This window comes from Zalophus californianus, chromosome 3 (assembly GCF_009762305.2).
Source record: "Zalophus californianus isolate mZalCal1 chromosome 3, mZalCal1.pri.v2, whole genome shotgun sequence".
NCBI lineage: Eukaryota > Metazoa > Chordata > Mammalia > Carnivora > Otariidae > Zalophus > Zalophus californianus.
Genome location: NC_045597.1, coordinates 104,150,415 through 104,174,980, shown reverse-complemented (window position 1 = coordinate 104,174,980; position 24,566 = coordinate 104,150,415). Strand labels below are relative to the sequence as shown.

The following is a 24,566-nucleotide window of genomic DNA, read 5'->3' as shown; positions in this document are numbered from 1 at the left end:
TCTTTGGCCTAATGACTTTTTATTCAATTATAAATGATATTTTTGTGTATCTTTTATTCATCCTAATTATGGAGTTGGTAGGAATGTGTCTTTATATTTTTTAGACCAGTATTTCTCAACCTTGGCAGTACTGATATTTTAGGTTGGATACTTTGTGTAGGTATTTGTTTCCTGTGCTCTGGAAGACATTTAGCAGCATCCCTGGCCTCTACCTACTAGAGACAGGCAGCACACCCCCCTCTAGACATGGCCCAAATGTTGCCCTGGAGTGAAAACTACTCTTCTAAAATGATTCCTCACCATGGAGATCTAGGAGAACACACAGATTCTATGGCATGACTTCAGACCTACTGCATCAACATCTCTGGGGGAGAATTCTAGGCATATTTTTGTCTTTAAGTGTCCCAGGTATGCAGCCTGTCCACCGACAACCCATATTTGGCACGGTGTCTGTGGGTATGGTATACGCTAATGGATATTTGCTGAATTCTTCATCCTTAAGAAATCAGTTTAGGATCATTTTTATGACAACTCAAATCTACCAAGTTACAAGGAATAAACATATCACAGCTTAGGATCAACGTTGTTAAGAACACTTTATATGAAAACTTCTATAATGCAGGGTAACTACACAAAGGGGCTCCATTTAATTGCCCATTCTTATATTCTGAACTCCTTTCATTATTCCGAGTGCAGAGAACAATTCAATCTGATTTTTTTTTTTAAATAACTGAAAGCCAAATCCATCGAATGTTTTAGGACCAAGAAATTAGCTAAGATGACAACGGATGCATACACAATACTTCCCAATTTGTACACCTACTCGGTGGCAGGTGGGGTTATTCACTGGTTTTTATCTTCACTGTTTTTATCTACATCCTAGGAATGAAATCCATTGTACATAAAGCCAACATCACCTGTGTTTGTTTTGTTGGGAATTTTACAGCTATTAATGATGAATACACCAACATACTTTATCTTAAGTAGGCTACAAGCAAATGTTATTTGAATTACATGTTTAGATAACCAACCTGAAGTAAATTTAGGGGACATTTATCTTGCAAAGGTATTTTTCCCCCCAAGAGGACAATGCACTGATTAACATGAAGAGGAATGTTACATACTTTTAAAAAGCATTGCTATTTTAAATCCAAACCCCTATGTATACAGAAGTAAGGTATTTTTTCCAACGAAGTTTTTTTTCCCACGAGTTTATGATTTGACAACTACGATAAACATTCAGTGATACCTTGAAATTCTATAAACTAAATTAGCAAACACTGATATATGAATGCCTATATTGAGCTATTTTGCATTAATGAAAGAAAGCATCAAAAATAAAGAATAGCGATAGTATATGGTGTAATTCAGAGACATTCTTATCAAATGGTATGAATACAAATTCTAACTCCAAATACCTGAGAGTTACATGGAGTTATTTAATCTTTGTGCTTAGACTCATCTTTAAAATGATTATAATAAGAGAACCTATAACAAAGAGTTGTGAGAAGGCTTAAAACAGTATCTCTCATACACTAAACATTCAATAAATGCTATTGACTATTATCCTTTTGTATTTAATTTTTAATTTCTATTTTAAGTCAAACAGGCTCATAGTTCTCCTCTCAGGTACACATGCACACACTGTCACTCTCCATGGCTCATTTCTTCCTTGGCCATCCTCAGAATCTGAGGGATAAAGGAAAAGAGAAAAGCGTGGTTGAATCTCACAGGATTCTGGCACTACACTTAAAAACCACCATTAGTCAAAAAATATGTCAAATATGCCCTAAACACATTCACTACATTGACAGGGCTATGTAGGACAAATCAGATCCATTGCTCCCATACAAACTGATGTATTAGAGTAGTCTAATAGAGACATTAGAGATCTCTAAGGGCCAAAGAAAACATTGACAGTTGTAGCTTGAAGTTTCATGACACCCACATTAACCTCAAGACCACTTCTGTGTTACTACTGATGGTCTATTAACTCAAGGGTGAGTGGCAACTGATACACTACAGATCATACAATCATCTGCTTACATCAGGCATTATGGTTCTCAGATTTCTCCAAGTTCAAGATTCCAATTTCTTTTCAAGTGTGGAAAAGAATTAGACATAGACACAATAGACACAGAAACATAAATGAGGGGTGCCTAGGTGGCTCAGTTGGTTGAGCAAATGACTCTTGGTTTTGGCTCAGGTCATGATCTCAGGGTCGTGAAATCGAGTCCCCTGCTAGGTCCCACCGGATGGGAAGTCTGCTTGGGATGCTCTCTCTTCCTCTCCCTCTGCCCCTCCCCACCTCCGCCTCGCAAGTGTGAGCACATGCACACTCTCTCCCTCTCAAATAAATAACATTTAAAAAAATATGAATACTTCTTGGGAATGTTCTAGTATAAAATCATTTAATAAGCATTTACTGGAAGACTGGAATTGAACTATACCAGCGGGTAGGAAATTACTGAAGAAAAACAGCAAGCACAAAGTCTGCAGGACTGGAAAACCAGGATATGAGAAGATATTTGGAGTAAATGAGGGTAACTAGTAGCTAGTGGCACAATCCAATTCAGAGTCTCCTTCCATTAGGCAACTGGCGAAAGGATATTTTTAAATGTATTAATTTTAAATCTACAATATAGTTCTTAACCACTAAAGGTGACTCTCACTCCTTAAGTCAGAAAACTTATTTTGAGAAAACAGAGGTGGAAAATTATACTGATAAAATTATAAGCCCTGGTGTCAAATAGAACTAAGAGTGACTTTTTTTTTACTGTTACCTTGGACAAGTTATGTAAAAAGACTCCATTAACTCATCCATACAATGAGAATAACACCTACACCATATAATAAATTGATGCAGATGAAGTACTTAGCACAGTACTAAGCACTCAGTACATGTGCCCAGAGACTGATTTTTTTTTTTTTGAGAGAGTGTGCGAGCAAGCAAGCAAGTGCACAAAAGTGGGGAGAACAGAGGGAGAGGGAGAAGAAGAGGGAGAGAATCTCAACCAGACTCTGTGCTGAGCAGGGAGCCCAAAGTGGGGCTCCATCTCACCACCCTGAGATCATGACATGAGCTAAAACCAAGAATTGGACTCTTAACCAACAGAGCCACCCAGGTGTGCTGTGGAGAATGACCTATTTTTATGATAAAGTCTAGTAAAAAAGAAAACATAACAAGCACCAGGAAAGAAGAATCCAACGTCACTTGACTTGGTTCAGGGAGAATTTTCCAGATCCCACTATCAATACTCTTGGCCCCTAAGAAGTATAACTGGAGCCTCCCTTCAATTACAATATTGAAGTCAGTAGCCTATTCCAAAGACTGCACGGCTCTCCTAAAGATACTGTCTATTTCCACGTGATGCTCTGTGCATTCTGCTAATTGTGTATAAAAGTGAGGCTTATAAGCTACCATAGGAGATCAGAACTCCAGAGAAAGTCAGAAACTGAAATCCAAGGCCTATTGGGAATTCTTTCCAGAAGCACCAAGATCAAAATCCTTAACAACTCTTAAGAGTTTCATGAGAGGACAGTGAACATTTATACAGAGGAGCACTGGCCATATTTGCAGCTTCACACCTCACTCACTGAGGGGGTTATATCCAGCACAAACGCATACCATACCTCTCTATGCTAAAGCTGAATTCAAAAGCATTTTAACATCTAAGGTTTAGGGGGATTTATAAATTTTCTGACCATTAGAACCATTTGTGCATCATTACTGAGCAGGAGAGGAATGAAATAAGGCAAAGAAATATAGCTTATGTCCTAAAATCAGAGATACATCTTGGAGTCATTTTCTCTACTTCTGTGGTGGTCTAAATATTAGACTTTGCTTATACACCTGGATCTTTATTACCTACAGCTTGTTCCCTATTGATCTCATTGAAATTGATCCATTCATCCATCCAGTCACAATATATAAGCAACTATGGGGAGGGGGTGGAGCAAGATGGCAGAGGAGTAGGAGACCTGGATTTCCTCTGGTCTCAGGAATTCAGCTGAATAGGGATCAAACCATTCTGAACACCTACGAACTCAACAGGAGATCGAAGATAAGAATAGCAACAACACTGAACAGAAAAGCGACCACTTTCTGGAAGGTAGGACATGTGGAGAAGTGAATCCGAGGCAATACTCGGGAGGATAGACGGCGGGGAAGGGGGCCTCTGTTGGCGGCTTCTGGCAAGTGATAGAGCCGCGGAGCACAAAATCGGAACTTTTCGAAGTCGGCTCCACTGAGGGACGTCGCTCCAGTGGCTAAGCTGGGAGTGGAATCCTCGCGGGACAGTGTGGTCTCAGGACCCTCGGGGTCACAGAAAGACCGGGGGTGCCTGAGTGCAGCAGAGCTCCCAGGTGTCGGAGCGGGGGAAGCCGGCTGCAGAGATGGAGCCGAGGCGCGGGCTCTCAGCTCGGGGTTGCCATAAACCGTGATCTGTGGCACAGTCGGGCCACTGCTCCTCCAGCAGGGACCCAACAAGCGGCAGATCCGGGCAGACACCCCTCCCTCCCCCGGGAAGAGCTGTGCGGGACCACATCGCAGCGATCTGCTGGGTTTGGAGACTCCATACCGAGTCGGGTGCCAGAGATAGAAACGCTGGGTCACAGGCCGGGTGAGCATGGAGTGCGGGGGGAGACCGGGGAGATGGGAGTGACTGCTTTTCTCTGGGGGCGAACTGAGGAATGGGGCCCCGAGTTCTCGGCTCCTCCAGGCGGAGACTGGGAGGCCACCATTTTCACTCTCGTCCTCCAAAGCTGTATCTCGAGAGCTTGCAGGGAACAAAAGCTCCCGAGAGCAAACCCGAGCAGATTGCTTAACCCAGAGGACAAGGGCAGGTCAATTCCGCCTCTGCCAAAGACATTTGAAAACCACGGCAACAGGCCCCTCCCCCAGAAGATCAGCAAGAACAGCCAGCCAAGACCAAGTTTACCGATCAAAAAGAACGGAAAAACTCCAGCGCTAGGGGAATACTGCACATAGAATTCATGGCTTTTTTACCATGATTCTTTAGTTTTACAAAGTTAATTTTAACTGTTTTTTTTTAATTTTTTCTTTTTCCCTTTTTCAACTGACATCTTATCAATCCTTTTTATAAAAAAATTTATTTTTCATTTTTAGAGTCATATTCTAACCCTTCATAGTAGTTACCCTTATTTTTGGCATATATATATATATGTTGTTCTCTCTTTAAAAAGTTTGAGATACAGTTTCTTCTAACAGATCAAAATATACCGTAAATCACTAGTGTATGGTTTTGTTCTACTCTCCAATCACATTCTCTCACTTTAAATTTTTTTCAAAAAACTTACCAATTCCTTTTATAAAATCTTTTATAATTTTCATCTTTAGTCATCTTCCATCCCTTCGTTGTATCAACCCTTATTTTGTACATATATAAGTCTTTCTTTAAAATTTTAGGAGGCACTTTCTTCTAACAGACCAAAATATACCCAAAATCTAGTGTGTGGCACTGATCTATGCACTAGCCTGATCATATTTGATCATATTCTGTTTCTTTTTGTTTTGTCCTGTTTTGTTTTTATCTTTTTCTTTTTTCTCTTTTTTCCTTTCTTTCCCTTTCTTTTCCACTGGTTTCAGGGTCTTTTCTGATTTGTTTAGAGTATATTTGCTGCGGACGTTGTAAACCTGTTAGCATTTTGTTCTCTCATTCATCTATTCTCCTCTGGACAAAAGGACAAAATGAAAAAAATCACCTCAGCGAAAAGAACAAGCGGTAGTACCGTCTGCCAGGGACCTACTCAATACGGACATTAGTACAATGTCTGACCTAGAGTTCAGAATCATGACTTTAAAGATACTAGCTGGGCTTGAAAAAGCATGGAAGTTATGAGAGACACCCTTCCTGGAGAAATAAAAGAACTAAAATCTAACCAAATCGAAATCAAAAAGGCTATTAATGAGGTGCAATCAAAAATGGGGGCACTAACTGCTAGGATAAATGAGGGAGAAGAGAGAATCAGTGATACAGACGACCAAATGATGGAAAATAAAGAAGCTGAGAAAAAGAGATAACTACTGGATCACGAGGGCAGAATGAGAGATAAGTGATACGATAAGATGAAACAACATTAGAATAATTGGGATCCCAGAAGAAGAGAGAGAGGGGCAGAAGGTATATTGGAGCAAATTATAGCAGAGAACTTCCCTAATGTGGGGAAGGAAACAGGCATCAAAATCCAGGAGGCACAGAGAACCCCTCTCAAAATCAATAAAAATAGGTCAACACCACAACATCTAATAGTAAAACTTACGAATCTCAGAGACAAAGAGAAAATCTTGAAAGCAGCTCAGGAGAAGAGATATGTAACCTATAATGGTAGAAACATTAGATTGGCAACAGACCTATCCACAGAGACCTGGAAGGCCAGAAAGGACTGGCATGATATATTCAGAGCACTAAATGAGAAAAAATATGCAGCCAAGAATACTATATCCAGCTAGGTTGTCATTGAAAATAGAAGGAGAGATAAAAAGTTTCCAGGACAAACAAAAACAAAAGGAATTTGCAAACACGAAACCAGCCCTACAAGAAATATTGAAAGGGGTCCTCTAAGCAAAGAGAGCCTAAAAGCAGCATAGACCAGAAAGGAACACAGACAATATACAGTCACAGTCACCTTACAGGCAATACAATGGCACTAAATTCATACCTTTCAATAGTTACCCTGAATGTAAATGGGCTAAATGCCCCAATCAAAAGACACAGGCTATCAGATTGGATTAAAAAACAAGACCCATTGATATGCTGTCTGCAAGAGACTCATTTTAGAACCAAAGACAGCCCCACATTGAAAGTGAAGGGGTGGAAAACCATTTACCATGCTAATGGACACCAAAAGAAAGCTGGGGTGGCAATCCTCATATCAGACAAATTAGATTTTAAACCAAAGACTGTAATAAGAGATGAGGAAGGACATTATATCCTACTTAAAGGGTCTATCCAACAGGAAGATCTAACAGTTGTAAATATCTATGCCCCTAACATGGGAGCAGCCAGTTATATAAGGCAATTAATAACAAAAGCAAAGAAACCCATTGACAACAATACAGTAATACTGGGGGACTTTAACAGCTCCCTGACTGAAATGGACAGATCATCTAAGCAAAAGATCAATAAGGAAATAAAGACTTTAAATGACACACTGGACCAAATGGACTTCACAGACATATCCAGAACATTCCATCCCAAAGCAACAGAATACACATTCTTCTCTAGTGCCCATGGAACATTTGCCAGAATAGATCACATCCTATGTCACAAATCAGGTCTCAACCAGTACCAAAAGATTGGGATTATTCCCTGCATATTTTCAGACCACCATGCTTTGAAACTAGAACTCTATCACAAGAGGAAAGTCGGAAAGAACTCAAATACATGGAGGCTAAAGAGCGTCCTACTAAAGAATGAATGGGTCAACCAGGAAATTAAAGAAGAATTAAAAAAATTCATGGAAACCAATGAAAATGAAAACACAACTGTTCAAAATCTTTGGGACACAGCAAAAGCAATCCTAAGGGGAAAGTATATAGCAATACAAGCTTTTCTCAAGAAACAAGACAGGTCTCAAATACACAACCTAACCCTACACCTAAAGGAGCTAGGAAAAAAAAACAGCAAATAAAGCCTAAACCGAGCAGGAGAAGAGAAATAATAAAGATCAGAGCAGAAATCAATGAAACAGAAACCAAAAGAACAGGAGAACAGATCAACGAAACTAGGAGCTGGTTCTTCGAAAGAATTAACAAGATTGATAAACCCCTGGCCAGACGTATCAAAAAGAAAAATGACCCAAATCAACAAAATCATGAATGAAAGAGGAGAGATCACAAACAACACTAAAGAAATACAAACAATTATAAGAACATATTATGAGCAACTCTATGCCAGCAAATTAGATAACCTGGAAGAAATGGGTGCATTCCTAGAGATGTATCAACTACCAAAACTGAACCAGGAAGAAACAGAAAACCTGAACAGACCTATAACCACTAAGGAAATGGAAGCAGTCATCAAAAATCTCCCAACAAACAAAAGCCCAGGGCCAGATGGCTTCCCAGGGGAATTCTACCAAACATTTACAGAAGAATTAATACCTATTCTCCTGAAACTCTTCCAAAAAATAGAAATGGAAGGAAAACTTCCAAACTCGTTTTATGAGGCCACCATTACCTTGAACCCAAAACCAGACAAAGACCCCATCAAAAAGGAGAATTATAGACCAATATCCTTGAACATGGACGCAAAAGTTCTCACCAAAATACTAGCCAATAGGATCCAACAGTACATTAAAAGGATTATTCAGCATGACCAAGTGGGATTTATCCTTGGGCTGCAAGGTTGGTTCAACATTCACAAATCAATCAACGTGATACAATACATTAACAAAAGAAAGAACAAGAATCATATGATCCTCTCAACAGACACAGAAAAAGCATTTGACAAAGTACAGCATCCTTTCTGGATCAAAACTTTTCAGAGTATAGGGATAGAGGGTACATACCTCACTATCATAAAAGCCATCTATGAAAAACTTACAGTGAATATCATTCTCAATGGGAAAAAGCTGAGAGCTTTTCCCCTAAAGTCAGGAACGCAGCAGGGATGTCCACTCTCACCACTGCTATTCAACATAGTATTAGAAGTCCTAGCCACAGCAATCAGACAACAAAAAGAAATTAAAGGCATCCAAATCGGCAAGGAGGAAGTCAAACTCTCACTCTTTGCAGATATGATACTTTATGTGGAAAACCCAAAAGACTCCACCCCAAAACTGCTAGAACTCATACAGGAATTCAGTCAATTAGCAGGATATAAAATCAATGCACAGAAATCAGTGGCATTCCTATACACCAAGACAGAAGAAAGACAAATTAAGGAGACGATCCCATTTACAGCTGCACCCAAAACCATAAGATACCTAGGAATAAATCTAACCAAAGAGGCAAAGGATCTGTACTCAAAAAGCTATAAAATACTCATGAAAGAAATTGAGGAAGACACAAAGAAATGGAAAAACGTTCCACGCTCATGGATTGGAAGAACAAACATTGTGAAGATGTCAATGCTACCTAGAGCAATCTACACATTCAATGCAATCCCCATCAAAATACCATCCACTTTTTTCAAAGAAATGGAACCAATAATCCTAAAATGTGTATGGAACCAGAAGAGACCCCGAATAGCCAGAGGAATGTTGAAAAAGAAAAGCAAAGCTGGCAGCATCACAATTCCGGACTTCCAGCTCTATTACAAAGCTGTCATCATCAAGACAGTATGGTACTGGCACAAAAACAGACACATCGATCAATGGAACAGAATCGAGAGCCCAGAAATGGACCCTCAGGTCTACATTCAATTAATCTTTGACAAAGCAGGAAAGAATGTCCAATGGAAAAAAGACAGTCTCTTCAACAAATGGTGTTGGGGAAATTGGACAGCCACAGGCAGAAGAATGAAACTGGACCATTTCCTTACACCACACACAAAAATAGACTCCAAGTGGTTGTAAGACCTAAACATGAAACAGGAGTCCATCAAAATCCTAGAGGAGAACACAGGCAGCAACCTCTTCGACCTCAGCCACAGCAACTTCTTCCTAGAAACATCACCAAAGGCAAGGGACGCAAGGGCAAAAATGAACTACTGGGATTTCATCAAGATAAAAAGCTTTTGCACAGCAAAAGAAACAGTCCACAAAACCAAAAGACAACCGACAGAATGGGAGAAAATATTTGCAAATGACATATCAGATAAAGGGCTAGTATCCAAAATCTATAAAGAACTTATCAAACTCAACACCCAAAGAATAATCCAATCAAGAAATGGGCAGAAGACATGAACAGACATTTTTCCAAAGAAGACATCCAAATGGCCAACAGACACATGAAAAAGTGCTCAACGTCACTCGGCATCAGGGAAATCCAAATCAAAACCTCAATGAGATACCACCTCACACCAGTCAGAATGGCTAAAATTAACAAGTCAGGAAACGACAGATGTTGGCGGGGATGCAGAGAAAGGGAAACCCTCCTACACTGTTGATGGGAATGCAAGCTGGTGCAACCACTCTGGAAAACAGTATGGAGGTTCCTCAAACAGTTGAAAATAGAGCTACCATACGATCCAGCAATTGCACTACTGGGTATTTACCACAAAGATACAAATGTAGGGATCGAAGGGGTACCTGCACCCCAATGTTTATAGAAGCAATGTCCACAATAGCCAAACTGTGGAAAGAGCCAAGATGTCCATTGACAGATGAATGGATAAAGATGTGGTATATATACACAAGGGAATATTATGCAGCCATCAAAAGGAATGAGATCTTGCCATTTCCATTGACGTGGATGGAACTGGAGGGTGTTATGCTGAGTGAAATAAGTCAATCAGAGAAAGACATGTATCATATGACCTCACTGAAATGAGGAATTCTTAATCTCAGGAAACAAACTGAGGGTTGCTGGAGTGGTGGGGGGGTGGGAGGGATGGGGTGGCTGGGCGATAGACATTGGGTAGGGTATGTGCTATGGTGAGCGCTGTGAATTGTGCAAGACTGTTGAATCACAGATCTGTACCTCTGAAACAAATAATGCAATACGTTAAGAAAAAAAAAGATAGCAGGAGAAGAATGAAGGGGAGTAAATCAGAGGGGGAGACGAACCATGAGATGATGGACTCTGAAAACAAACTGAGGGTTCGGGGGCGGGAATGGGTTAGCCTGGTGATGGGTATTAAAGAGGGCACGTTCTGTATGGAGCACTGGGTGTTATGCATAAACAATGAATCATGGAACACTACATCAAAAACTAATGATGTAATGTATGTGATTAACATAACAATAAAAAATGAAAAAAAGCAACTATGAATTACAAAAGCACTGGGTGTGCGTGTGTGTGTATATATATACACACACACCCAAGAATGTACATATAAATAATCTGGCTTCTGGGAGGCTACAGTAGTAGTAGCAACAGAAGGTAGACCGTACAATATTGTAGTCTCCCTAATGGAGACAACCAATGAGGGAACTTGGAATAGAAAGGAAAAGTAGGTACTTCGATCTTACATGGAAAGATGTGCAATGGGCAGGCAGAAAAAAGCCATTACAGAGAATTTACCTGTCAGACATTTGCTATTTAGTTTCACTGAGTCCTGGGTCCTTTGGATCATAGCAAATCACCTGTAGGCCACAATCAAGAGAAAAATTTTTGTGCTTTCAAGTAGTTAAAGTACTGTCCTATATACTAGGGAGCAAAGTCTTTTGAGGAAAGGGAGAGGCATTTACTACTGATCCTTCCAGTCATATATTTCTTCTTGGACTAGATTGGAAATTCAATGCTCAATTATAATCATTTATTAAACTTAGAATATCGTTGTCTTTGTGAGAGGAAAATCGCAATGCCAGGTAAAATTAGTTCCAATAGCTGCAGAACAATCTCATTATTGGGCATTGTTTGAAATTTAGCTACCTTAGGCTTTAGACAAAGTTCTCAGACTAGCTGCCTGGGACAGCTGAATATTCTTAAGGAACAATGGAGAAGCATGTGTTTGAGCCAAACCACTCAGATGAGAGCTCTCAGAAAATAGTCTCCTAGTAAATGGGTATGGTAGGGTGACCTGGAACCCCCCAGAAGCCTTGTGAAGCTTGAGGTCTTGTTTTCCCATTCTCGGTGTCTAACAATGTATACAACACATAGAATCGAGTTCAGCTTCTTCATCTTTCTCCTAATTACGACATAAGCTTTTCCTCAGAAGAGAAAAAAAAAAAGTCACCAAAAGCTGAGCCTCAGAAAAGGCACAAAAAGCAGAATTACTAATGGCTTTCCCGTTACCTTTTTTCAATTTTAGCAGCATGAAAAGGAATGCCCTGACAGAAAATGTAAAATTATCTGAGAACCTAGCAAAAGAAACAAAGCAAGGACCTATCTGAATTCTGTGTCTGAGTTCATTTTTAAAAAATAACTACCTGCTGTTAATGTGGGCGGCTTAGGCCGCCTTCTCAAGCTTCCATGGTGACTAAAAATCAGATTTTTAACTGTTACTAAACAGCTAGTCTTTTTGCCCCCTATCACCTCTAGACTTGGATAATCAGACACGCTGTGATAAGTTGGTCTTTTTTTTCCACTTTCAGTATGAAGGGGGCAGGGGTCACTGTCCTGATAAGAAAGGATGATGTTCGGCCTGGGAGGAGTAAAGTGATGGAAGCGGCTACTTCCCATCTGTCTACACTCCTCACCTTCACCAAGGACAATCACATTACTTTCCCCAAGTTGCTGTGGACTAGAGGTCAATTGTCAAGGTTGACAAGAAAGGTTAAGAAGAATTTCTTTCAAGAGGTCGATTTCCAGGAAATGGGGGTGACATGCTAAAAAACCAGAAGGGCTCTATGAGCTTGCTGTCCTGCAGGGTGAGCTGCTTTAAGCACAAAGCTCCATTTACAGGTGTGTCAAAATCAGAAAGGATGGGCAACAGCTGCCCAACTCCACCAACAGTCAGACAGCATATTCTGTCAGGCCCCACACTGGTAGCCGGGGACACACAGATGGAAGAAAAGGTCCCTGTACTCAGGGTCCTGCAATAGCACAGTATGGAGCCTCCGGAACTGGGCAGTCAGAGCAGCTTTCTGGAAGGACAGACAACATGCAAGTGGAGTGGGATGTATCCCATAAAAACAACTTGAGCCAGGCCAGGTGCCTGACATACCATAGGCCTGTGCAGAGAACCAGCAGTATAGTGGGCTGGCTTCCTGTCCTTGGCTATGCACACTCTACTTCCCCTTGGATAAGATCCATAATGCATAAATACATGGTCTGTATCTGGGAAGTTACTGACTTAATGATGTTATGCCAGGCTGCCCCAAACATGTATGGGGTCCAGTGTGAGAATGTAAAAAAAGGTCATAAACCATAAGTCTTAAGAGTTAAAAGTTAAAAATTTAAATTAACAGATGTGTAATAGATCTGTTCTACTCCCCTACATTAACATATTTGCTTTCCTAATGTCTTAGAAAGCTAGGTTCTAATAAAAATTCTCAGATGAAGTTTTAGTCTGGAATGTGCCTGCACCCCAGCCCAATACCCTGGCCCCCTTCCTTCCCTTCTCACTCCCAGCTGAATTCTACCCCAGGCGGGACCTTCTTGCACTTGCACATGGGTACTGCTGTCAGTCCTGCGAAGCTCAATTCACAAGTCAGCTGCCTGTCATGCACCCTCAAACCTAGAGTATACACATAGCATAAGCTTTCCTCAGGTCAGACTCAGAAGGGACCTCTTCCATCCTTGAGGCTGGCTCAGGGCTATATAGGCCGGGAGTTCTACGGTCCTAAGGACTAGGCAGAGTTTGGATAAGGGGTGGGTAGGGAATCTGGACTCTGGTGGGACTCCTCATCTGTGAGAGGGAGGAGAGCTGCAAAGGTCAGAGAAGGGCCCTTGAAGGCACAGGAGCTAGGGGAAATCACCTCTTGCTGAATCTAAGGGCAGACCTGCATTCTCTTCCAATTCATTCATTAGACTCATGTGATCTTCTTTAAGAGCTCCCTTCTTGGTAGATAATCAGGAAAAGTACAAATGCCAATTAAAGCTATCTCAGCTTGGGCTATTTTAATTTGTTCCCTTCCTATTTAAGATGACTTCTGGGGTAAATTCTCTTTAGTCTTCCTCTTTCAGCTACTAGGCACCTAGGTGTGGCAGCCAGCAAGTCTTGGATCTGCAAGAAGGTCCTTCGGAAACAATCTCTGGACCTCTTCCAATGCCTGAAGTAAGAGGCCCATGTCCACTTGGTGACTGCTGACCTTGGTGACATTCACTGCTAGAGTCTCCTCTCAGGCTGAAAACCTCATGGTGATTCCCCCTCAAGCCTGGTCTGGGACCATACTCCTCTAGCAGATGAAGCCCAACCGTCCATGGTGCCTCCTAGGGCCACAGGATCAGTGCCCTGGGAGATCCAGGGTACATTCTCCTGGTATGCCTGCGGACAGCACCAGCAACCACCTCACCCTCCTCGAGGCATGCAAGAACTTCCGGAGGCTCTGTGCAGAATAACCCTGGGAAGCCAGTAAGGCCTTCCTTCTGGAGTGGGGCCCCTGTAGACCATCTCTTCCCAGAGTTCTAAACACAGCATGGAACACAAACCCCTCAGCTTTCTCCCTTTTTCTTAGCCAAGAGTCAGAGACCATCAGCCCTGAGTCAGAGAAACCATGACACACATTCCTTTGACTCCATTTCCCTCCCTCAGGCTCTTCGCATTTCCTTCCCAGCACCCATTCTGGCTCCACAAGGAGAGCTTTCCATTCTTCTTGTGTGACAGACACGTCTCCTGCATTGCATCCATCTCCCACCTGAGGTGGCCTTTATTCTGTCCTTTTTCCTAAAGCCACAGTGGCAGACAGCTGCAGAGAGAAATCTAAGTAGCTTAAGAGTATAAATTAAGAGACCCCTAAAAAACGTGAAGCCTGCCATACATATATTTCACCACTGGTACTGTAGCCCAGTATTGCTGAACCTGGGTCAGGCTTGTGTATGGATAGACCTCCCAACAAGGGACTGACACACACTCAAGTGCCACTAAATACAGGGATGGACTCTTTGAAGCCCACCACAGAGGAAGAGGCAGAGGCACAGAAGCGCTCTGTTGGAAAGCCCAACACTTTCCTTTAGTTTCAGGAAAACGCCCCATGACTTTTTTCCCCTATGCTAATTTATTTCCAAAGGGTTATTGTCTTCCTGTTGACACTGTAACAGACCACCACAAATTAAGGCACTGAAAAAACAAAAATTTGATTTCTTACAGAATTCTGGGAGTCAGAAGTCCAACATCAGTTTCACAAGGCAAAAAAAAAAAAATCAAGATGTCGGCAGGGCTGGCTCTTTCTGGAGTCTAGGGAGAATCAAGTATCTCATTTACCCTTTCCAGCTTCTAAAGGCCTCCTACATCCTCACTGCTAGGCCCTAGCTCCAGCTTCAAAGCCCACCCTGTTGAAGAAACAAACCTCCTCCTACAGCCCTCGGTCTCCTTCAGCACGGTTGCGCCTGCCTCCCTTATAAAGGCTGCTCTGATTACATTGGCCCCCACCAGGATAATCTCCCCACCTCAGGATCCTTAACTTAATTACACCTGCAAAGTCCCTTTTGCCTCATAAGGTAAGACATTCACAGCTTCCAGAGATTAGAATTTACCACTTTGAGAGGCCGTTATTTAGCCTCCAGCACAGGGGAGGCTTCCTTGTTTTGAGGTATTGCCTCATTCACTGGAATAAGAACCAGGCCTACTTCATCTGCTCCCAATAAAGGAAGGAACGCAGATTTGACACAACCAGATTTACCATGACTTCCCCATTCCCTGCTCTCACACTGGTTTGTTTTGTTTTAATTCTTTGGTTTTTCAATCACCGTGCCTGGCTTTCCTCAGTCATCCAGACTACTTTTAGAACTACTCTCCCCATACTCTGTTGGGGTATTCTTATGGGAAACAGACAAATGGACTTCTTTCTTATTCAAGATCAAGCATAATTAAGAATGTACATCTAGGGGCACCTGGGTGGCTCAGCTGGTTGAGTGACTGCCTTCGGCTCAGGTCATGATCCTGAAGTCCCAGGATCGAGTCCCGCATCGGGCTCCCTGTTCAGCAGGGAGTCTTGCTTCTCCCTCTGACCCTCCTCTCTCTCTCTCTTTCTCGCTCTCTCAAATAAATAAATAAATAAAATCTTAAAAAAAAAGAATGTACATCTAGGGGCACCTGGCTGGCTCAGATGGTAAAGCATGTGACCGTTGATCTCAGGGTTGTGAGTTCAAGCCCCACATTGGTGGTGGAACCTACTTAAAAAAAAAAGAATATACATCTACATTAAATAAAAGTGCATTATTCTATTTAGGTCAGTCTGAGCCAGGTAATATGCAAAGCCACATCCCCCACACCCCCAAAACCAACTTCCATGCTTCAGTTGTTGGCTTCATGAATGAATAAATGGAGAATCTCTTCATAGAAATACTGGAATTGAGAAGGGAGTGAGAACAGTTAGAAGTAATTGAAAGTTCTATATCCCGAAAAAGAAGGCCAACTCCATGCTCTCTTTCATAGCTGTTGTCTCTGCTATGCGGACATGCTCTGGTAGCAGTCCTGAGCCACTCCATGCTCAAAGCCAAGTGCTGGCAGGGTGAGGATGCACATCAGTATGGTCACTTGCATGCTGTGTGGAATAGAGTCTTCCCATTTGTCTGTGCTGTTACTTTGGCTGTAGACAAGAGAGAAAGACTGCTCTAATCCAGTGGCCAGCCCTGGGGTGAGGTAGGCCCAGGAGCCCTGGTAGTATAAGGAAGAACAGGAAAGGTGGCCACCTAGCACTTGCACTTTCTAGGTACAGACATTGGGGTCACCCCGACATGGCCAAGCTGACTTCTCCACACAAGGATCAAACACAGGCCCTTCCCCTTTGGACTTAAATCACATGAGTCGAATCAACCAATCACTCCACATACTCTAAATTTACTCGGTGGATGTGCTAGTGATTGCATTTCTGTGACGACTGTAAGTTAGTAGAGAAGATGTTTTCACTCGCTTTTCTCCAAATGAGTCGATTTGTAAATAGAAGCCAGTTCTTGCCATACCCCACGTGCATTCATTTTTCCCTTGTATTTTCTCTCTCCCTGTGCAGAGCACAGTATTTGGAGGTCCTATTCTTCAAAACTAGAGTTTGAATGAAGTGTGTGCTTATGATTACATGCTGACTGACATATATGCAACTTTGAGTGGAACAGCATGAGTCGTGGAAATTGAATTAAACAATAAACCCGTAATTGCTTGTTAGGGTGCTTTAATTGACTCGTAAGTACCATATGCGAAGCTGCGTGGCTGCAGGAGCCCAATTATAAGCTTGCTTATGGAAAGATACAAGTCATTTTGCATGTTGGAAACACACTCCCCAATTATTGTTGCCTCTCAGAAAAAAGCATTTTTAAATAAATAAGAAATACTTGGTAAGCTAATAATGTATACTTAGTCCCAAGGTAACCCTGAAACACTTTATTAGGTTCTAATACAAGATCAGAAAATGCACAGTGAAAAAATGTCCATTTGCTTTATTCCAAGGCGTCCGTTAAGCCCGGAGCTCTCTGTGTTCACAGCTAACCAAAGAAGTGGACACAGATAGGGCTCTTGGCTTAAGGGATTTTTTTCCCCCAACTGACAAAGAACTGACAAAAATAAGCACTATGGAAAAAAGAGAACAAAGTAAAATTACAAACAATTCATAAATTAGATTTAAACATCGCTAATACATGTTAGGGTCATAGAGGAGAAAGAAGGGAGACCTTAAACTCTGGCTGTCCATCCAGTAGGGTAAATTCCAGAACGGAACGCTAGGAATCGGAGTCAGGTTACCTAGCTGGAAGGGCACTGATCAGGATCAGCTGTGGGCTTTGGGGAGTGCATGGTGGGAGTAGGAAACACAGGAGGTACATGTTGACTACTTAGTAAAAACAGGACATCAGGAGGTTCCAGGTAAGTAGAGTGAGCACCTTCATAAACTAGAGCGGAGAAGAAGTAATCAGCGGGAATCCTAAATCCAAGGAGGAAAAGCATAAAATTGTCCTTCTCTAGGGCGTCATAGAGCCTGACCATGGTGTTTGCATGAACACAAGTGGTCTTGGAGTACCTTGAGATCCTCAGTGATTTTCAATTAGCCATAATGAAATCAACCCAAATAAATAAGTACCAAGAGTAGCTTGTTTGTTAACAAAGCTGCGAGACAAGTCTTTTAATCTCCAGCTACTCCCCCCCTTAAACTAGACCAAAAAGACATACACTCTGAACAGAAAGACAGAGCATGCTATGCAAACCCAGCTTCAAAGGTTCTCATCCAGGGGCACCGGGGTGGCTCAGTCGTTGAGCGTCTGCCTTTCAGCTCAGGTCATGGTCCCGGGCTCCCTGCTCCGTGGGAAGGCTGCTTCTCCCTCTCCCACTCCCCGTGCTTGTGTTCCCTCTCTCATTCTCTCTCTGTCAAATAAATAAAAACTAAAAAAAAAAAATCTTAAAAAAAATTATTAAAAAAAAGTTCTCATCCATGCCTGCCACTTAGATGGCCTCTTGGAGTCCTTCCCCCTACAGAGATAGTAAAACCTGTATTGGAAAAAAAACATTATAAATGCATATAAATCATCACACTCAGCAAGACATTGGCAACAATCACTCTAAGTCATGACAGTGAATAGGAAGGGGCCATCAGTGCATCCAAGCTCATTATACATCACCGATTCTCTCCCTGATTCTACAACTCCTTAGAGTAGCTCCATTTATCTCAGTTGACTTTCTTCCATTAAAAACAATTCAATGAGGAATGACTGCTAATGGGGTAGTGTTTCTTTTGGGGGTGATGAAAATGTTCTGGAATTAGATTATGGTGATGGTCACACAACTCTGTGAATATACTAAAAATGACCAACTTGTACATGTGGAAGAGCAAATCGTGTCCCAACAAAGCTGCTATAAACAATTCACAATATATTCTGAATCTCGAACAAATAGAAATTATGAATATAATAAAAAAGGCTCAAAAGTCATGTCACAAAATCATGTCAAGCAGATGCTGCATTTCTAGAAATCCTGGGAATCATAAGCATTTAGTTGCTACCGAAGAAATTATTCTCCCAAAAGTTATGCTGAAAACCATTTACATTAACTTTTTTAAAAATTTTATTTATTTGACAGAGGGAGAGAGAGAGATCACAAGTAGGCAGACAGGCAAGCAGAAGGAGAGGGAGAAGCAGGCTCCCGCTGAGCACAGAGCCCGATGCGGGGCTCCATCCCAGGACCCCAGGATCATGACCTGAGCCGAAGGCAGACGCTTAACCAACTGAGCCACCCAGGTGCCCCAAAAACCATTTACATTAACTTTTATAAACAAGGATGTTCCTGTAAATAATGAATTAGGATTTTATCATTAATGCAGTTCTTTTCACATGTTTCTGACCTGCAAAGTTTCCTTTTTGCCTAGACTTTCTGTGGTGCCATACTTGCCAAATTAGAATTCTGTAGAATACTATTTGGAGGTACAGTTGGTTGAACTATGAGACATAACAGCAATATAAGATAGAATTTCTGCCCTAAGAGGGGTTGTAATCTACACAGAAAACTTCTACTGTGTGTGGGGAACCCAGTAAATATATAAATATCTGAGAACCACCTGTATGTAAACGAATTTTGAATACAAAAGCATTGTGTGGTGGTTAGAGTTAATTTCTTACCATGTTTTAAAAGCTGTCAGGTAAGAAATCATCTAACTCCCCTTATAAATTCTTTTTTCTTTCCTTCTTTCTCTATCATGACCTCATTAGAGGTGTAAACTAATGATGAGATGCTTTCTAGTATTTCCAAGTCATTTTTCTCACTGCCACTAAAAAGTCTTCAGATTCCTTCAGAAATATCTGCCACATCTAAATTCTGTGTCTTATGCCGAATGAAGTCCTCAATTCAAATCATATGAAAGTTTCTTGACATTTCTTTTATATATTTGGAAAAGAATTCAAACACACTTCATTCTACAGAATATTGCCTATAACTATGCAATCTGCTAGAAGCTTTATACTCCTCCAGCCTCTATTTTATGTACATGTACAAGGGAAATGTATATTTGAAGCTGTGAAAGAATAAATATGCTAATTCATACACTGCATGGAGAAGGTGATTTATTCCATTTTTAAAGGAATATGGCAGTATTTACATAAGTTTCACCTGTATCTCTGCAAACAGCTGTTGTGCAAACAACTTCCAAATCAGGAGAAAAAAATATGGGTTGGGTATTTTTTTTTAACAGTTGTTCTGGGCTTGACAGATGGATGGTGCTTTAGTTACCTGCTGCACTTCACATAAAGGCATAGGGAAGACTTGGGCCAAATCACTGCACCAAGGAATTACAGAATTAAAAAAAAAATACTTGGAGTATGAAAGCTAAGATTCTTAGACGCTGGTATAAAACAGAAACATTAACTATACATCTGTGCCATGAAAGAAGCTATCTTGATAATGAGTGCTGTATCATTTATCAGGATGCTAAACTCTGCATCATATAATCCTTCTAGTAACAGTAACTAAGTAACAAATGAGATGTGAAACTCCAAATACAGAAGTAATTTGGTGTTCTCTATTGAAAAACAAGTGCAAAGACCCGGGATATTAATTATCTCACTGCTACAGAGAAACAATAAATCAGCACAATATCCACACGTACTCCCCCACCCCTGGCTGAAGTACACTACATTATCTTGTGGATCTATCCATTTAAAACATGTTTGGAGGAACTTCTCTTCTTCTACAAATGATTTCCTCTTTGTAGATCACTATGAGTACTCATGCTTTACATGGAATCATAATCACCGCCATTATAATCAATTGTCTATTAGGTATAAAGCTGCAGCCATGTCAAGAAGGCATTTATTTTCATTTTGTTAGGTCTCCTCCTCCATAGGCTCTGCCAAAATGCTGCTGAAACTATGTTTATTCATCCCCATTTCATCTTTGGTCCCTCTGGAGTCCATGCATTTGCTGCAACCTTCATGAAAAACAAATTCGTTACACTTTAATTCTGTTCTAGAATCTCAAACTTAATAAAACCCTATAGTAAAAGTCCGAGTAATGGGGGATTCAGAGGATCATATGGTAGTTTCTATGCGCTATATATATTTGCTAGTCACACAACTTAGCTGCTCTCACAAGACGTTTTAATGAACCACAACTCACTCCATACAATATGCAGATGGATTCCTGAAAAGTTGTATGCAATAAATATGAAGGAAATGAATCTATTTTAATGCAGCAGGGAAGCTGCTACCGAAAGGTTTTCTATCCAGAATAACGGTATTTAACTCAAAGATTCATTTTTCAATGTAAACAACCCATGTTCTTACGTGAAACTGAATTTGTTTGAAGTGATGTATCGCTCAAAATCAAGTGACCTCTGATTTCTTATGTGTAATTTTTTTACCCGCTAAAGTTAGCTCAGTTATGAGTAAAACTACCTTCCAATGTCTGACCAGATATAAGTTAAGACAGGAACTTGATCTATTTTTACCTTTAAGCACTGAGAAATAATTAACCTTAATTTGACTAACAATACTCAATTCATACATTTAACTGCTTTGAGCTAGTACTGACCACCTGCACAATTCAGATTACCAAGGCTACCTGGGGCCTGTAATCAAGTCTTCTTCTGAGAATACATTGTCTTCCACATTTGCTTCAAGTCTTCATATCACCCAAGTGGAACCTGACTTTTAGCCAAAGTTCCATGCAAATGACCAGGGCCAAAACATCTGAAGAGGCAACAGCATCAGGCAGGACATAGAGTCTGGTCCTGGCTTTTTCTGTGAGAGCTGTATGACCCACTGTGGGTAAGACTCATTAAGAATCAAGTGTATTTATGTGCATAATGAAGGAGTTGGACCAGGTTGATCTGCGACCCTTCCGGCTGTGATTCTCCATGACGACGTTGTGGGTACAGATAGGACAGAGCATTCTCAAATGTATTGTTGTGATCCATGGTTTTATTGGGAACTTGCAAGATTAGCATAGCCAGCTGGTCCTAAAGTAAGCATTTATGCATAATTGTTTTTATTTCCTTTAATGACGTGTTGTTAAATACATACAGCATGCTAACACATGAATGCTAAAACACTCTATGAACTTCGTAAAAATAAATCCATACTTAGGAAGGCATTTTATGTAACATATATAAGTTAGCTGGACTTCCAGGTAAAGATGGCAGAATGGAAATGTGATCATACTTCCACGTCCTTCTAAAATTTCATTAAACTTTGTGAGTCCTTAACGCATTAAGAGAACGGGAAAGAACAGAATGGTGTCATGATTTTGGATGCTGTAAATCTATGGACAAGAGGCAAAGGAGCGTACAGACTGAGGAAAATATTAAATTTAAGGGGTAAAGAACAAAAGCCAAAAGTTAATCTGACTTGCAACACAGACTCTCTAGAAATGGGGCTGGATGAATGAAATTGAGATTGAATAGGTCAGAAAGACCCATGAGAGATTTTCTGAAATATGATACTGAAGGATCTGATTATCTTGGCGAAATATTTACTCAATCAGTGGAGAGTTTGGGAGTTCTTTAGGGCTGAAAAGATGAAAAACAATGCAAAGGAAAAAAAAAAAAAACAAACCTAGGGGTACCTGGGTGGCTCAGTCAGTTAAGCCTCTGTCTTAGGCTCAGGCCATGATCTCAGGGTCCTAGGATCAAGCCCCAAGTCAGGCTTCCTGCTCATCAGGGAGTCTGCTTCTCCCTCTCCCTCAGCCCCTCCTGCCCAGCCCCCGCTCCTGCTCTCTTTCAAATCAATAAAAATCTAAAAAAAAAAAAAAAAAACTAGAAAATTAATAACTCTAGGGATAATAAAATGTTTCAAGGAAAGAATGATTATCATAGTTCACTTAAAGTAAGACTTTCAAAAATACTTGTATAATCATACCAATATAAACACTGAATATATTGATCTAATAAAATTACATGATAATCACATGGGGAAAATGGGAAGTGTACCAGCATACTGGGGGCCAGATAATACAAGAGAACTAAATCCTTATTATTCATACAGGAAGGCAGTAGTTAATGCTTAAATCTGAAAATATAACAAGTCACAAACTAAACATAATTTCTGGAGATATGGTTAAAAACAGCATAATCAGCTAAAATAGTTGAAAGTAGCTGAGGCAAATGGAAGCAAGGAGAGAAACCTCGTAGAATTATTTAATTTTTTTTACTCCTATTGAAGAACTATTTGATCTTTCAAATTATGAAGATGTATACATTTGATAAAACATTAAAATGAATGAATGAATAAAATAGACTAACTCTAACATATTTAAAATACTCCCAGGTAGTGACACCTGGGTGGCTCAGTTGGTTGGGCATCTGCCTTTGGCTCAGGTCATGATCTCAGGGTCCTGGGATCGAGTCCCACATAGGGCTCTTTGCTCAGCAGGGAGCCGGCTTCTCTCTCTGCCTGTCACTCCCCCTGCTGTGTGCTCTCTCTCTCTCTCTCTCTCTGACAAACAAGTAAATAAAAGCTTTTAAAAAAATACTCCCAGGTATATAAAATAGTATCTTAAATCAAATGCATAAAATGCTAGATTATGTCTCATAAATACATTCTTTATAGGTAAAGCCGTTCCAATTTGTCTCTACCTATGTATTTATCTTTCTCCAAAAAAAAAAAAAAAATGAAAACCAACATAACAAAAGGTGGCATGTTTTTTTCTTCCGACTCTGTGAAAATAACAAACAGCTATTCATTCATTTATTAATGGCTGGACTATGTGTTCTATTAAACATTATAAAGTAAAAACACACACAAAAGAAACACAATCCTTGGCTTTTGACCGTTGAAGTGGCTGGTTGGCCCAGGTGGCTGACATAATTTACTTTTAACCTCTAGAAGGAAAAACTAGGACCAAACACAGAGAAAACTGTTGATAACAGAGGTCAAAATGATGAAGACAAAGCGGGATGGTTATTAGCTCATAATGAGAGATGAACTAGCAGTGACATCGGGGAGTACAAAAGAGAGTAATTTGTTCCTGGGCTGTGTGGAAAGGTAAAGGTAACTGGTTACTTAGACGTTTTCAGTTCACTTTCCTTATTTAGAATGATTCTGCCCCTTTTAGGACATTCAACCCCCAAAGGCCACTGATTTAGAGATCACATAATCTCAGGTTTTATTTCCATATTTTTATTTCTCCTTTTCTAGAAGAGTAGCTCTGATTTATGTATCCCTTGATCTCATGAGTCACAAAGAAACATTCCGGTGCAAACTCAAAGCAGCAGACAACAGATTTTAGTATTGAAGGCATCTCCACTCTTCCAAGCTGCTACTTGCTGAAGCAAATAATGCCAGAAATCAATTTGAGAGACTGCTGTCGACAATTAACAAACTCAAGCCAAAACAATCTAATTTTATTCTCGGCCAAGACAAACTCATTATTGACTATGAGAGACCTGCTTCCTCCTAAACTGTGGTACCTTGTGGGGAAAAGGAAGGGAAATGTCTGAGGTTGTTTCAAAACAACAACGATGACCCAGAAGGAATGGTCAATGAGTTCAAATCAAATCCAAGGAAAGCTGGTGGACTGGGTGGGAAAATGGTAAACTATTCTTTAAAAACTTGGCTTTAACACACTTAAGTACTACTTACATTCCAATCGGCCAGTAGTCTTTTTACTTGTAAAAAATGAACGCTTATAAAATAAACTAAGAAGACTCAGCAAATAAATATCAAATTGGACTGAGTTAGAGAAATTCCAAGCAGAGTTCTAAGACTGCTTTACTTATATATGACTGAGAATTCTGAAAATTATGGGATGGCAGTCTTTTTGTGGTCAGGGTTCCCAATGCAGGTAACATAATGAACACATTTATAATTAGGTAAGAATTGGGAATTAATGAATTTGGATAAAACTAAAACTCAACACACAATTTTCTTCCTAAGGAGTTGATTAAAAAGTTTTTTTGTTGATAATACTTTCCAGGGGCGCCTGGGT

General features: G+C 40.5%; 1 protein-coding gene across 1 annotated transcript in view; it reads right to left on the bottom strand.

Moving 5' to 3' along the window:
- The window catches only part of THSD7B (thrombospondin type 1 domain containing 7B), a 772,830-nt gene that overhangs the window by 236,338 nt on the left and 511,926 nt on the right, over nucleotides 1-24,566 (bottom strand). The gene's annotated exons all lie outside the window — the stretch shown is intronic.